Here is a 17,378-nt window from a genome sequence, read left to right as displayed (position 1 = left end):
TTTATCCACAATAAGTATTTTATTTCAATTGCATTTTTGAGATTCATATTACTTTCTTCAGCGGCGGGATAATTTTTTATTTTATTTTGTTTTACTTATATACAAACATGAAAATGTCTATTCTGCCCATAGGGTAAACTAGGGTCTGTTGGACACTCTGTACTTTAACAGCCCCACTCGTGGCTACTTCCGTCATTGACTGTTAGCAGAATGTGGTGCCCACAAGTGACGAGGTAACACGTTAAAGTACAGAGTGTCCAACATGCCCGACTGTCCAACAGACCCTAGTTTACCCTATTCATATCATTCTTTCTTTAAGACAAAACATAAGCCTATATCAATGGCGGGCATTGCCGCAGTGATGTCAGACCTCAGCGAAGCATCAAACTTACCCCCTACCTTCCCCTTCTCCCACCCCATGAAAATATGCGCGTGTACGTGGCGGATTATACTGGATTGCTGCATTTTGTTACTGCAGAAAAAGACAGTTCGTATTTTAAAAATGTCACCACCCAGACTACCATGTAGATCTCTTTTCAAAAATGAAAAGATTATGACAATCTACAATCTATATATTTTTTAACTTTTAATGTATGTAAACAAGAATATTACTAATTATACAAGTATAGCTGATCTGCATCGCTATGAAACCAGAAATAATAATCAATTAAACGTACCACATGTCAGGTTGCAAAAAACACAATCAAGCTATATAATTACTGCAATAAAAGTATATAGTAAGATACCAACAAATATAAAGGCACTTAATGAAACACAATTTAAACTTCAGCTTAAGAGATGGCTACAAAATAATCCCTTTTATAGTATGAATGAATTTTTGGAAAACGATGTATTTTAGTTATAAATTTTATTATTTTTACTCTTTTAATATTTTAAATATTGACATATTGTTTTTCATATTATTAAATTGACGAGGCCTCTTGTATTCTTGTACTTACAGGCAAATAAAGAATATGAATATGAACTCGGAGCTTCATTAGTGACACAATGTCTTTCGCAGAATCATATGAATCGAGAGGATATCACATTTACAAGAAAGGCGGTTCTTTCATTTCTCATGTTTAGGATCAGTTACAAATATTCAGGACGCGAACTTAAATATGTAATTCTTAAAATAGATCACCTGTTATGCGAGTTCAATGAACACAGATTCAGTGATTTTCATGGGATGGGGAAAGATTTCAATATTTTTGCCACTCCTTTTCATGTTTAAATTGAAAATCTTATCCCAGAATTGCAGTTAGAGGTACTGATTTTGCAGAATGATAGCCTCTTGAAAGCAGAATATGAAGGTCTGCTGGGGGTTAAAATTTTTTAAAAGATGTCCAGTACTACATATCTACTAGTTAGACAGTTTGCTTCAAAAATAATGAGTACCGTCATTTCCAATAACTATTGTCCTGGAACATAACTATTGTCCACGATGCAACTATTCAAATTTTGTACTCCATAGCGTAGTACCTCGTTTATCTATATTTTTGCTGCACTGTAGTTTGAATTCAAGTCACTGCAAATATCTACGAACTATATACTGTATGTTACTTCTACAATGATCTTTGAATGGTTGTATCGTGAACCATAGTTGTGTTCCAGGACCATAGTTATGGAAAATGCCGGTATGTATTTATCAACTTACCAGTGCGAACAGCTGTTTTCTAAAATGAAGTTTATGAAGTCCAGCCACAGATCCCGCTTAAGCGATGCTCATCTCCTTGCGCAACTGAAAATAGCATACACAGATATAAATCCCAATTTCGAGGAAATTGCTTTGAAAAATGACTAAATATCACGTGAATGAACTCTTCTAATTACATATGGTAGATAGTGGCGCAACTGTCTGTAAATCCGTCACAGCACTGTAGAGTGCAACCCCTCCCACAGTATGTAGTTGCCATTTAAATCCTGTCTTGTGGGTTGCGTTCATTTTGCCCACCACTGGCCTATATGATGAAAAAGGTGTCCCTCCTTGGTAGATTTAAAATCTGGAAACCCTGTGTATAGTTTACAAGTCAGCTAGTTGCTAGTCACTAACATGTAGTATAGACTTGAGCTTTGAGACACGCCTCAGTAAGCCTACTATGAACTTTTATAAAATCTTTAAAATAATAAAGAAAACAAAATAATCCTTACGATGCAAATGTTAATATATTTTAATAGTATCTAATAGTTAGCACGCATAATGATATACAATCTAGTACTTAATTGTTCTGTTCGGTGTGATGAATATGTTCCATTTATACATGGCTACAAAATGTTGTATAATCATTTGGTTTTAGGGCGGAAACCTGTAGCGTCATTTCTGCGTATGCATTTAGCCTATTTCGGTAATTTGTTTTCAGAATAAATACGTATAGAATCCAGATATGAAACTGATAAATATTATATTCATTTTTAAATCTTTAATAATATTAATGATATTAATAATAAATAAATATAGTAATAGTTAATATCTTAGGCCTATTTTATAATAATTACTATTATGTAATAATAATAATTATTATTGGTGATTTTGAGTTCATTTTTTAAAATTCCAATAAGTGCAGTATGAATTCAAAACGAATGGTATTCAATCATATGACTTATTTTAATGTAAATTATACAATTGAAGAGTTCACTGTAAGAATGATGGATGTCACTTTCTTGTCGGAAATGAACCAAGACTGTCATTGCATAGCTTAAGACATATAGAATGTACATAGAGAGTTATATGGCATTAACACTGATAGTCGTTGTCCAGTAATGATCGGAAAATCACAGTTAAGCTTTGAGCGCTAAGCATTTCAAACTTTCAATTGCTTCTCCTGAAAAATGTACTCCAAATGACATCCATCATTCTTGCAGTGGACTCTTCAATTATAAATTTACATTATATTTTAAAATTGTTAACGTTTTCGCCATTCAGTATGGCATCTTCAGACACTGATATTTCTTTTGAAAAATACATTGCATTAAAATTGTAGTGAAGATTTTTACATAATATTGAAGTATAGATTGTTGATGTCAATAAAAAAATACATTTAAAAACACTTAAGTGTACCAATTAAAATCAAAATTTCAAAAATGCATATTTAATCGAAATTAAGTTAAGTAACGATATCATATTACGTTAAAATAAATATATATATGAACATTGTTAATCAAATGCGTATGTCACTTGTATTACCTTTTAAATTATAATTAGGCCTATTTTATTTACATTAAAATAAGTTATAAGATTGAATATAAATATTTTTGGATTATTGGTGATGTTTAATGTCTTTATTGATTCGTATTTTTGTGGCTTTGCATACATTTTCCACTATTCTCCAAATTTAAAATACTATTTAAATACAATTTACGATTCACAGAATTCCAAACTTTCAGAAACGCTGCATTATACGATTTATTTGGTTTGCATTTATTGATAAGATAGTCATAAAACAATGTACTAATGTATTAAAACCAAAAACCTCATTGTCATCAGTAATTTTTAAATTGCATCGCGCGTGTTCGGTAGTGTTTTTAAATATACCTGTCCAGTCGAGGCTTACTTATCAGCCCTTAATATACACATTTATTCCTAGAATCGCGATTGACACTACAAAACGTAAATGTTTTCATTCCCTACTTACTGTTGCAGTTTTCAATCAGGAATCTTAATTTAACTTAGAAAACTTACCTCAGTGGGAAGAGGTCCATCCTGGTTGTCCCATGGGAATCGAACCGAGCTCCTGAACACACATATTCTCCATAAACCGCTATCTTTGCTTGATTTAAACGAAATCATATATCATAATGGCGATCCAATACGTAATTTTCATTGTTGAAGACGGCGTTGTTATCGGTTGCTATGTAGAGCGATGAACGCAATTCCATAGAGATTGAAAAAATGGAACTAGCATCAGTGAGTAGAAGATGTAGGCAGCATAGAGTATATTCGCTGATGTAGGTAAGAAAAAAATTGTAGTACTTGGGTTGAGAGGCTCTGGTTGAGAACTTTCGATGTTATATGTAGTCAACCGGCAGCAAGGGGATTTAAATATTGTACTTTTTATATTTAAAACGTATTTTTAAAGGTATGCACCAACTTACCGGAATTGATCCGTACGCCGCTTTCGGATTTTTATTCTTTTCATTATTTTAAATGGAGCATCGCTCACTTGACCGTATTGCCTCTGTCCGCATGACTGGATTCCGATCAGAACTACAGTAAAAGAAATTTTAAATCTTCCATCCGACACGCCAGACAATATGCTTTACTCGCCTAAGAAATACAAAGGACTTCGTCTTTATAAAGCAAGCTGGGAAGCTTTTCTAGAGTTTATCAACGGTTTCAAATTGCCTCCAAAGACAAACAACATATATGTTTCAAATACACGTGATTTGACCAATGAAATACAAGCAAGTCTGGATAAACTTGGATTGGCAAATATTGACTCCTCTGATCAGATAAACGTACCATCGTTACGAAAACTCCTACGAGACAAATAATTTGATTCCTGGTGCTATTCCTATTAGAGTTCTTTATTTCTTCTAATCTTCATATACTTTCTTCTGTTTTATCACCTTCCTACCATATGTTTCTTTGTTTGCCAACATTTCAAACTACAAATTCTTTACGGTATTATAAAACATGCTTTGCTTTCGTCATTTGTTTACCGCATAGATAGTGAACTGAAAATGGCGGTTTCGCTCAAACGTTTTGAAGCTAACATTGGTGAAATAGAATTTTAGTAAGTCAATATTTTGTATTGTATTAGAGACCGGAGGGAAAAAGACCTTTAGGGAGGCCGAGACGTAGGTGGGATGATAATATTAAAATGGATTTGAGGGAGGTGGGATATGATGATAGAGAATGAATTAATCTTGCTTAGGATAGGGACCAATGGCGGGCTTATGTGAGGGCGGCAATGAACCTGCGGGTTCTTTAAAAGCCAGTAAGTAAGTAAGTAGAGTAGTTTATTTCTTCTAATCGTGTAATAGTCAATTAAATCCCACTCGAGTTTTGATTTTTCTCTAGTCAGATAATTGTTGATTTTATTTTAGTTGATTATTTAACGACGCTGTATCAACTACGAGGTTATTTAGCGTCGATAAGATTGGTGATAGCGAGATGAGGCCGAGGATTCGCCATAGTTACCTGGCATTCACCTTACGGTTGGGGAAAACCTCGGAAAAAACCCAACCAGGTAATCAGCCCAAGCGGGGATCGAACCCGCGCCCGAGCGCAACTTCAGACCGGCAGGCAAACGCCTTAACCGACTGAGCCACGCCGGTGGTTTTTACTGTTGATAAAGACTGATACTACATGACTTTTCCTACAATTTAAATTATTTATTAATCTATTCAATTGATTTATTTTTACTGGTAGAGTTAAGGCCATAAGATCTTTTCTTCCAATCAACCAATATAAAAATATATACTTTCTTCTTCTTCTTCTTCTTCTTCTTCTTCTTCTTCCATGGCGTTACATCTCATGGCTGAGACCCGGCCTCCTCAAGAATCTTGAGGTTTCGTAGCATGGTTCTTTTTACGACGAGGGGTCGCTAGCCCCTCGGTCACCCCCATCCTGGAGGGCCAGGGAACCTTCTGTTAGGGTTACCTTTCCTTAGCCGAGTAAGTCTCTTTTTAAAGCGCCAGATACTCGCTCTCACCCCTCCCCTTACGGGGCTAGGATTTGCTAGTCGTGTAGGCAGGTGAAACCTGCCAACTTGAACATTTCTCGATATTTAGTAGAGGCCCTTGCTCGGCATAGGGACCTCCATCGAGACTCAATGACCAGCCATTCACCCTCCCCATTTTCTGCCTTGGGACCGGCATAGAGTGGGACTAAAATGGCCCACTCCATGGTTGGGTTTACTTACTTATTTACAAATGGCTTTTAAGGAACCCGAAGGTTCATTGCCGCCCTCACATAAGCCCGCTATCAGCCCCTATCCTGTGCAAGATTAATCCAGTCTCTATCATCATACCCCACCTCCCTCAAATCCATTTTAATATTATCCTCCCATCTACGTCTCGGTCTCCCCAAAGGTCTTTTTCCCTCCTGCCTCCCAACTAACACTCTATATCCATTTCTCGATTCGCCCATACGTGCTACATGCCCTGCCCATCTCAAAGTCTGGATTTAATATAAAAATACATAGCAAATATGAATAACAACAATATGGAAAACAATGAAATAATAATAATAATAATAATAATAATAATAATAATAATAATAATAATAATAATAATAATCCGAGGCTTATTATAGGGATACGTAACAAGCTGTTTTTTACGGTGATGGGTTGTTAGCCCTTCGCCCAACCCCCAAGCTGGAGGACCACCCCTTATCGGCTGTCCACGACTGCTTATTCAATATATTCGCAGCTACCCTCCATATCTGGAGGCCGTCTCCTCTCAGTGAAACATACAGCAGAGTCCGTATAGGTCAGTTTCTATCTGATGCTTTTCCAATTCACTGCGGGCTAAAGCAGGGAGATGCACTATCACCTTTACTTTTTAACTTCGCTCTAGAATATGCCATTAGGAAAGTTCAGGATAACAGGCAGGGTTTGGAATTGAACGGGTTACATCAGCTTCTTGTCTATGCGGATGACGTGAATATGTTAGGAGAAAATACACAAACGATTAGGGAAAACACGGAAATTTTACTTGAAGCAAGTAGAGAGATCGGTTTGGAAGTAAATCCCGAAAAGACAAAGTATATGATTATGTCTCGTGACCAGAATATTGTACGAAATGGAAATATAAAAATTGGAGATTTATCCTTCGAAGAGGTGGAAAAATTCAAATATCTTGGAGCAACAGTAACAAATATAAATGACACTCGGGAGCAAATTAAACGCAGAATAAATATGGGAAATGCGTGTTATTATTCGTTTGAGAAGCTCTTATCATCCAGTCTGCTGTCCAAAAATCTGAAAGTTAGAATTTATAAAACAGTTATATTACCGGTTGTTCTGTATGGTTGTGAAACTTGGACTCTCACTCTGAGAGAGGAACATAGGTTCAGGGTGTTTGAGAATAAGGTGCTAAGGAAAATATTTGGGGCTAAGCGGGATGAAGTTACAGGAGAATGGAGAAAGTTACACAACGCAGAACTGCACGCATTGTATTCTTCACCTGACATAATTAGGAACATTAAATCCAGACGTTTGAGATGGGCAGGGCATGTAGCACGTATGGGCGAATCCAGAAATGCATATAGAGTGTTAGTTGGGAGACCGGAGGGAAAAAGACCTTTAGGGAGGCCGAGACGTAGATGGGAGGATAATATTAAAATGGATTTGAGGGAGGTGGGGTATGATGATAGAGACTGGATTAATCTTGCACAGGATAGGGACCGCTGGCGGGCTTATGTGAGGGCGGCAATGAACCTTCGGGTTCCTTAAAAGCCATTTGTAAGTAAGTAAGTAAGTAATAATAATAATAATAATAATAATAATAATAATAATAATAATAATAATAATAACGATGATGACAATAAGAACAAAATGAAGATGTGTTTTGTTACAAGTAATTCTAAGAGTTAAACAGTTACAATTTAGAGTTAAATAAGACAATTTGGACCAAAGGAATGATTAACATAATGAAGAAAAATTGTTAGGCTATATTAAAAATAAAAATCATATTCTATAAAAGTAATATTTGAAGACAGATCATATTCTAGAAACGAAAGCACTCTTTTTGACAATCAGCTTTTAATGTAGTCAGGTCTGACGGCTTCTTTACACTTTGTAAACTAGAATAAGCTATTTTTATATTTACATTATCATAAAGAATGTAGGCTTACATCAATTGAATATATTTACATTATTATATACTATTTACAAAATAAGTAGGCTATAGTATTATGAAATAAAATACCTTGCATTAAAATACGCAACACTGCACATGAGCTTAATACTGTAAATCATGTTGATCAATGTCGATCTACAATCTTCATTACAGTATAAATAGTAAAAATAGCGAATTTTAGTGTACATAGTGTAAATATTAGTGTAACTATTAAAATGGTCCACGTTTTGTTCTGCCCAACTTCACCAAACAGAAATGCGATAAGCAATCAGTCAAACACTTCGCTTGCGAGATGCACTCTCGTCGTCGACTTAAGGTATCTGCACACCTTCACATACAAACAATTTTGTTTTGCATAATTTTGCTCTGTAAAATTTTTATGCAATTGAGAATGGTACCAGAAAGAGAATGAAGTGAACAGATCCCTTGAAATTGTATCTAAATTGTTTATAAAAATTATTTTGTTAATAATTTTTACATGCAACTTGAAACATGATAGCTCATGCAGTTTTTAAGATAGAGACATTTTTTCACTGTTTTATAGCTAAAACTATTCTTTAGTGCCTGACATAGAGCTATTTTTTATTTTCATTTACATTAATTAAATATTACCATATATGTAACTTATACTAATATATTATTTTATGTTGCATAAATCATGTAAAAAATTCATAGATAATTATTAACTAATATTAACGTTATTTTACTCATTGTCAGGCACTAGGAAACAGTTCAAGCTTCAAAATGACACCAATATCTTCTTGGTATCACCATATTTGGCTGAGATATCATGTTTAAAAGAATTAAATATTCTAAAATTACTATTTACAGGAAATGAGCCACAAACTTTCAGAGCCTAGAAGACTCCATTATCATATGTCACCCCTTAAGCAGCTTCATGTCGGTCCAGTTTCAGCTTCTTTCTGCCTCTCAAATACTTCTTCCTTGTTTTACCTTCAGGTGATAAATGTTTTTTTTTTGGCATTTTTGTCCTTATTTTTCATTGATACAACAAATCCTGCGATGGTGCTTGTCCCAGGGTTTATGTCCATCCTCCTCAGAATTTTAATTTCTACTTTTGGACTCTTATTAAAATGACGTACAACATCACTGACACACACATTTACAGTTTTGTGACTAACAGTGAAAGATTATAAATTACTTCATTATGTAAAAACGTGTTTTCAATCTAATGATCATGCCCTGATATCTATGCATCTATTTTGGGACTAGAAAGAAGTTTATTTTACAAGCAATGCTGGACGAGGGGATTGACAGCTACGAGGATCACTCCAAAAGTAATCCACAATATTTATTTAAAAATTACATTTTTATCCTATAGATTTGCTATTTTCATAGAATGTGGATACATCCTTCAGGAAGAATACGTCACTTTTCCACATAATCCCGGCACCACTCATCTGCCTTACGCCACCTTGGAATGAGGTCCTGTATACCTGCACGATAAAAGTCTGGACCAACACATCTGAGCCACTCTTTAGTAGCGTGCACGAGGGAACGACTTAAATTTGAATACAAGGGGGAAGGATGTATCTATGACCTCCATAAATTGCAAAGGTTTAGAATAAAAAATAAATTTAAAAAAATGTTGTACATTACTTTTGGAGTGATCTTCGTGTAAGTGACCGTGGCTGATGACGCAGAATTTTTGAAAATGGGACTTATATGAAACACCATAAGGCATAAATCGAAAATTCTTATATCAAATTAAAGAGAAGAAAATTCTCTATCAAAATAGTTATATTTTGAAAATTCTAATTTTTCACCATTTTTTGCGTTTTGTGGGTGTACTTCAGTAATACTTAATCTTGTAGCTCTGTGGAAAAAAGTACAGTCCCTAGTAATAACTATGAATTAGCTTATTTTATCGTCCTATTGTGCCCCCTCCAAGGAAATCGTTCCATCTCCGCCTATGGCAGCGGTGACCAAAACTCGAGCTGCAGTGATTACATGCGACAGACAACCTATTAAGTAAGGAGACGAAGCTAAGGTACTTGGCATGAAAACTACAATCAGTGGTGGTTCCTTTACTAACATCTTGATCAATCCCGCGGATAAAAATCTCAAGCTTTGCTGTATCAGTAATGTCACTGCTGTCATCAAGAGCCAGTGAATAATATACGATTTTTCTTGCTCCTTTTTTTAATCTTCCTCTTGAATATAATCAGGAATTTTCTAAATTCTTCTCTCGATACTTGGTCGAGAAATTCGTAGTTTTTCAAAATTAAAAGCTTCCTATGGTCAGGTCATTTAAGCTATTGTAATCATTATTCTTTTGAGAAATTCTGTTCTATTAAAAGCCTTTAGTGCACGAGATATTTCAAACCCCGTTAGGTAGCTGATTTCCTCACATTTATTTATATCATCTTTCTCTTCCTGGCTATGATTTAAGACATGTCAATTCCTGGCGTTTAACAGTTCGTTGGCACATAATATTGAATCAGTTTTTCTACAATATTATTATTAAATGAACAACTAATAAATAGTTACCCTCATCTAAAGATTAAGAAGATTAAAATTGATATAAAACTTAATAATTTTATCCTTCTAGGGAAAAGATCTAAAGTACACCCGCTTTGGTCACCGCTAGCCTACAGCGAGTGATTTCTACAGCTGCGACGTACACTCTCTGTGTAACCTACCAGAGACCTTGCAGCGTCGCCTCGGACCGATTCGTCCTGACAGATTTGTGCGAGGCTTCTTTAAATAGTTTTTTATCTCAAAGATAAAGAAACAATGATGCATTGTAAAGAAGAGGTGTAGATTAGACTTTTTTTCCATTGTTCCATTTTAAATGAATTCACAACGTTTCGAAGATTTGGTTCTATCTCCGTCTTCAGGTGAGAAAAAGACGGGGTGAGAAGTACAGCCTACTCGTTGGGGTCGTTACAAACAGCTATTCTACTTGACTGTTCAACGATAGATTGCGGAGAACGGAATATAATATACGCAAAGTATTGGAGGTCAATATAAGGGTTCACAAGAACAGATTATGAAGAAAATAATAAAGTATTCAGGATAATAAAAAAACAGAATTTAAATACGTGGAGTAGCAAAGACGGTCTACTGGTCGTAAATAACCTTGCATCTAGCAGTAAAACAGTAACCACACATTCATTATTTTCTGTCTAAGAGCAGGCCTTTCACTGCAAACATAGCATTCTCCAATTTTGTCTAATTTCTTCTTCATCATTAGCTTCCTCTTCCAAAAGTAGCAAACAGACGGCGAGATCCATTGGTCACAACATGCGTTCAGCTACTGATGCACACGAATTCGCAGCGTGAGAACCCATAAGCCTCTTCTCCCACTGCGGTGGATGAGTAGTCAGATCTTCAGCCTGTTACGCAGGCGGTCCGGGTTCGAGTCCCCGTCAGATCTGGAATGACCTGCTCGAAATCTGGATACGCAGCGAACCTTAGTGTAGTCAGCCGGTATGGGTTTGAGAGTGCACCAAAGCGTGAGGGTTAGCACAATAGATCGTGAAAGGTAGCAGTGCTGGATCATAGTGCCCCCCTCTCGAAAATTTCATTCCATATCATAAGCCTCGCTACGTCATTGCGAAGCTGGTACGCAGCCTAGGCCGGTTCACATTATGATAGTAAGTGGTAGATTACACTAGCCTACTTTTTCTCCAGACAACTCTACTCTACCACTTTTGTTAGTGGTTTGGGAGGGAGATTAACAATGAACGTTGCACGCTGTCGAACAGTCCAAGCAGCTAGCCGGGCAAAATCATATTTCACAATCCTGTCTTTAATGCTCAGTTCTTGGATAGGCGTGTTTATAACACTCTACAAAACATAATATCGAAGTGGTAAATTACTTTTTCGGAGAAATGCAACCTTCGTTCTCTTGTGAGGGTCCTATATCAAATGTAAACATATGTCTACACTTGTACAGGGACATCATTTTATTTTTACTAACATTTCTAATATTAACCTGGCTATACCTTTGGATCAACGATTAAGAACCGGAAACACCGTTTGCTACCCCCTTCCACGACTGGAGTTCGATGATACTGGCGTAATATACAAACAAAGTAGTTCATCCATTTACGTAAACTAGGAAATATCGCGATTTTGAGTTTGATAATTTTTATTAGGTTTTGTTTAATCAAAATACAGTGCAGTATTAACAATGTGTTTTTACTCACGAACTGAGCTTTTCATGTGGACGTATTCATTATGCAGTGTATATTATACTGTCTACAGCACATTAGCGTACACTATAGAGAATGAAGTTAAATTGAAAAATAATCATAATATGGATATTTAAACACAATTTTGAAAATGGTAGCCCTTCATTTCGATACAGACTTTAGTTCTAATGTGCATATTATCGCGCTATAGACTATTGTACGTAATTCCAATTACCAGGTTCGTACTTCGTATCAGTAACTCATGTTGAAATAATTCTGTAGCTACTCTATAAAAGAGTACCTTACGTACTGTAAATTCAATCTTCACTTCTGCTCGATCCGAAAAGATAAAATTACTCAGACATACTATCTACTGTCCGTCCAAGTGGTTACGTCGCAGCATCGTAGAAAGGGAGGAAATCACGTGACAGTTAATTACTTAACGAGGCCCTTTTATGTAAGTTATTTTAAACAATTGTATGGATATAATATTACGTAGACGTCCAATTCCTAACAGAAATTAATGTTCTCAGTAAAGAGCTAAGACAGCCCAGCCACTATCATTTACAGAGAGGCGAATAGAAGCAGGTGGGGGAAACCGGGATGCGACGTAGGCAAATGGAGAGTGATGCAATATTGAAAGCTCTTTCGTCACAGGAAAACGCGAATATATTTTTGGAACGTACTGTTTACTATGACCGTAAGGCTACTATGACTGTTTATGCGGTCTTGGATCTGTGTGGAGGACGGTTAAACTTCTTTAGTAGAAGGGGTGGGAGTGAAGTACAGGGACATCATTTTATTTTTACTTGCATTTTTATTGTACCTGCATTTCTGAATGTACTTCACTCTCACCCCTTCACTAATGTCCTTGCTCCCGTCAGACACACAAACTTACGGCCGCTGTTGCAGTCGAAGTCTTCAAGCAGTGGAGTAAACACTGCAGTGTATAGTGTGTTTCAGAAATATGGTTGCGTTTTCTATAGAAGAAAGAACCTATATTAATAATATCGTACTAAAAAATTATATTCAAGAAACGATAAATTCAATTTCAGAGAATATGCTTCAAAATGTTTTTAATAATATGCGTACTGAATTGAAGCCTGCATTGTAATGAACGGCAACCATTTTCAGCAACTTGTTTAAAAATTCAGATTAGCCTTTTTTGAATTGAGGTGGCTAGAAGCAAAGGAATGCTAGTGACATTTGTAATAACATGAGTTAAGTGCATCCAGTGTAAGCTAAAGTATCTAAAATTTTATTGGCAAAGGGATATTTTAATCGCATCACACATTAAAATTTAAATAAAAAATTTCACCGATTATACGAAAGCTTAAATATTTAAACCCCATTTTCTCAAAAGTAACTTAAGTGCACTTACAGCCCTTTACTTATGACCCCCTCAATTTAAATGCACTCTCTATATTGTATGATAACATCAATAATTAATATGCTAAATAAAGTAGATATTACACAACGAACATAGCCGCCTGAAAAGTTGAGTTTTTGAAAAAAAAATGTTACTACTCTACTGTATTTTGATAAATTCCGTAAAAGTGATGATCAAACTGAAAATCGTAATATCGTATTTCCCTACAACATAAATGGATACACTACTTTTCTCTCCTCCTATACCTAGTAAAATGATTTGTTTACATATTGCACTAGTAACATCAAACTCCTGTAATGGAAGGGGGTAACAGTGTTTCCGAGTATAGCCAGGTTAATGTTAAAAATGTTGGTAAACATAAAGTGATGTCCCTGTACATTAAAAAACTCAAGTACAATAAAAATTGAAGTAAAAATAAAATGATGTCCCTGTACAAATGCTATCATATTCATGCAACCCTTCACAAACTCTTGCCTTATGGAGAGAAGATCATAGGACACTCTATTATACCTATTGGTCAACTACATATTATCTGAGGAAGCCCAGAAGACGAGAAAGAATAATAATACACGTTTCAGAGAAGTCTTCACGAGCAAACATCAAGAAAGACACAAATACCGATATTTTCCATAGGCTACTTATTTCTTCGGACCCTTATATCACACTTATGGAAATTAAGGGGAGAAAATCGCGGTCGATTTCAAGAGGAGCAACACTCTCCGAGCCTACATTACCCGGTGTTGTCGAACGAGAAACTGACAGCGAGGATTCAGATTGTGATGGCGACGCATGTTACTTCTGAACGAGTATGGTAGCCTACATAGGAAGATTCCTTCCTCTTACTCTTTCAATTTTAGGTGCATATCACATTATGAATATTAATTTACTTTTTCATTCAAATCGAAAAAAAAATATTCTTTTACAATAATTGCTATTTTTTATAGAATTAATTGTTATTTTGTTTAAAAACTTTACTCACTGTCATTAATTGAAGCTGCATACCAAATTTTATGAAAATTGAGCAATTAGTTTTCGAGAAATGACTTTTGGCCAGCTAGACTATCTAAATACACTGTACGTCGTCGTATTGCTGTATTGTCCCGACTATTAACCGGCGATTATACTTTTTTCCCCATAAAACGAGTCCCTCGGTGCAAACCACTATATGCTGGGAGCGTACACAATAGCCGAGTCGCTCCCAGACTTATTGGATGTCCCCCCGCCCCCCATTTTTAAAACCTCTTGGTTATAAGTGCAACTCATTTTTTTTATTTATATTTCAGTTCAACAACACTAAAGTCTTTTTTGTCATCTTTTAACGTGAAACGTTTTATGTACTTGACATTCGAGAAATCTGGTCACACCACAATACAATTTCTTTCTTTGAAGTTATTTAAAGTCCAGAGTGTATCAGGATAAACCATAGGCGGAGTTATGGGGGGCATAGGGGGGCACTGCCGCCCAAAACTTGTCTGAACTCTTTTGTTTTCTATAAAATATTGAATGCAAAAGATTTTTCTTGCTTTTCTTTATAATTATGTTTCTGTTGTTTTCAGATCATGTGTCTGGACTGTAATAGGCCTACTGTATTTAGTTTAAATTTCTGAATGTGTAAGAATTTCTATACTCATTTGAGAAATGGAAGCATTGCAATTTTTTTGTAACAGCCTATAATCAAATGTTAGAAGTCTGCAGATGTTCAGGCCGCCACTTGGAGAAATATGAATGACATACTGCAGAACAATGCAGAAAAAAGAAAAGTAATCCTGGTATAATGTGTAAACTTAAAAACGAGAGATTAAGTAAAATAATTAGAGATTACAATAAGCTTCAGATAAAAAAGTTTCTGTTAGCACCGTTACGTAGTGTTATTGATGTAGCTATACATGTGTTTGTGAATGAGAGAGAAAAATAGGGAGATTGTTTTAAATGATACTCTATTAAAATTTGTAGTAGATCTACAGTTCAAGCCCTATACAACTCGGTCCAAAACATCGCGGATATGGATGTAACACTGTAAGAGATATGCCCCTCGAAATAGTACATTATGCAACGAAGCTATAATGGTAGTAATTAAGACGCGAGTATGTTTGTTTATGAAACGAGCGCAAGCGAGTTTCATAATTTTTATACGAGCGTCTTAATTATCATTATAGGCAAGTTTCATACGACATTTTATGCTCGACCATATTTCTAACTTGAAATTATTCATAAGTATTCATGTTATGGTTATCGAAGTGAGGAGCGTAACTGACCTTCTAAATTGTGAGATGTTCGCAGACGCGAAAGTATTGATTTTTTCCGAGGAACGAATGTCATTGACCTTGATATAAACTAGAGAATAACATGAACATTAATCTTGATATAACCTGGAAATTGATTTAGAATTGAAAAACGAGATGACAAATTAAATTTATTTGAATATTATTTACAATTAACGCTAATTATTATAGTAACAGAACATAACCTTCTGCGACAGTATTGGATTTCCAGCCTCCGTGACGTTTCGCTAGTTGTCTTTCGATTGCATATCCGAGAATAATCGATACTTGCTGTTTTATAATGCTACAATGATGATTTCTCATTGGCTGAACAACTGAACTATAATGAATAGGTGTACTTTAATAAGGTGCATTAAAGGGCTACTTCCAGGTGTATAATTACTACATTTCGGCATGATCGAGCATACATACCTTTATTAAATTATTATATTCCGATATATTCTACCACGGCCAAGCTATAACGGGGGGAGAAGGTAAATAATGTCCCCCATAACCTTGTTATATCGGGATTCTATGGTTTTGGTTCTCCCCTCCCCCCAAGGAAACTATTCTCTCTTCGCCTATGGCAGGGGTCGTCAGCACAGAGCACGCTGGGGCTAGCCTCTCTTACCCGCGGAAAACGCAGTGCACTATAGTGCTCTCGTAGCTGCTAGCGGGTATGCTCTCTATCTCTCCCGTTGCACACAGGACGGCACCGCGTACCCATTGCACATTCCAGCGAGTGCTGACGACCACTGGCCTATGGGATAAACCGAAAAATACTGAAGACCTAAAGGAATAATTATAATAAGAGATGGAACAGGTCAGTCATTTAACTGTGAGGAAGACAACGGACTGTTTTCGTGATAGACATTGTTTGGCTGTGAATGATTCTCATTTTCAGTATCTCTTGCAAAGTTTGGTTAATGATAGTGTTTTGTTTTTATGATCTACTCGACATGATTTTGCATACTTAAATTTGTCTCAAGTTTGATGACCATGAAACAAGTAAATGAGTAAAATTTATACATATTCATACATAAAATTTAATGGAGATTCGTAATATGTAAATCTTAAAATAGAATACCATTTAAAAAAGTAAAGTTTACTGTCACATTCTATATGCCTGAATAACTTTTCTCGAACACTAGTATCATATTGTATGGTTTATCTTCAACAGCTTTTGTATAACACAAATAAAATTTAAGAAGTTATGAGTGATATTCCATACTTAATGAACACGCTGTATAAAAATGATATTCTTTATGAAATTCATTAATACGAGTAGCCATTCTCCTCTTTGTATAGCGAAAAAAATATAAACTATTCTTTCTTTTTGCAAACATAATATCTATGTCAGGTTCTAAATATTAAAGTCAGTATAAATGTTGTTCTTGACCGGCGCGACAGCAGATATTTCATATCAATAAATGCAACAGACGATAATTATATCAAATTAATCCTCATGCAGTCGACTCAAACTCGACACCGCTATAATGTCGGCGCGTTGTAAAAGACTTCCATTGTTGAACATACTTTGATGTAACCGCGGTGTACATAAAACCTATAGCTCAAGATGATAACTTATGACTTACATGGTAAGTGTACTCACGATATAGATTTTCAAAGCATCTTTTTCCCCTTTAAAAATATGTTTCTTTCATATTGTAAGCCAACGACATGCTGAACGAAAAATAAACCTAGCCTAAATGGAACGAATTAACCGTTAATTTTATTTTAATTGTAGACCAACATTATTCTTTC

Source organism: Periplaneta americana, unplaced genomic scaffold, assembly GCF_040183065.1.
Source record: "Periplaneta americana isolate PAMFEO1 unplaced genomic scaffold, P.americana_PAMFEO1_priV1 scaffold_23, whole genome shotgun sequence".
In the NCBI taxonomy this organism is placed as follows: domain Eukaryota; kingdom Metazoa; phylum Arthropoda; class Insecta; order Blattodea; family Blattidae; genus Periplaneta; species Periplaneta americana.
This window is presented reverse-complemented; position numbering follows the sequence as displayed.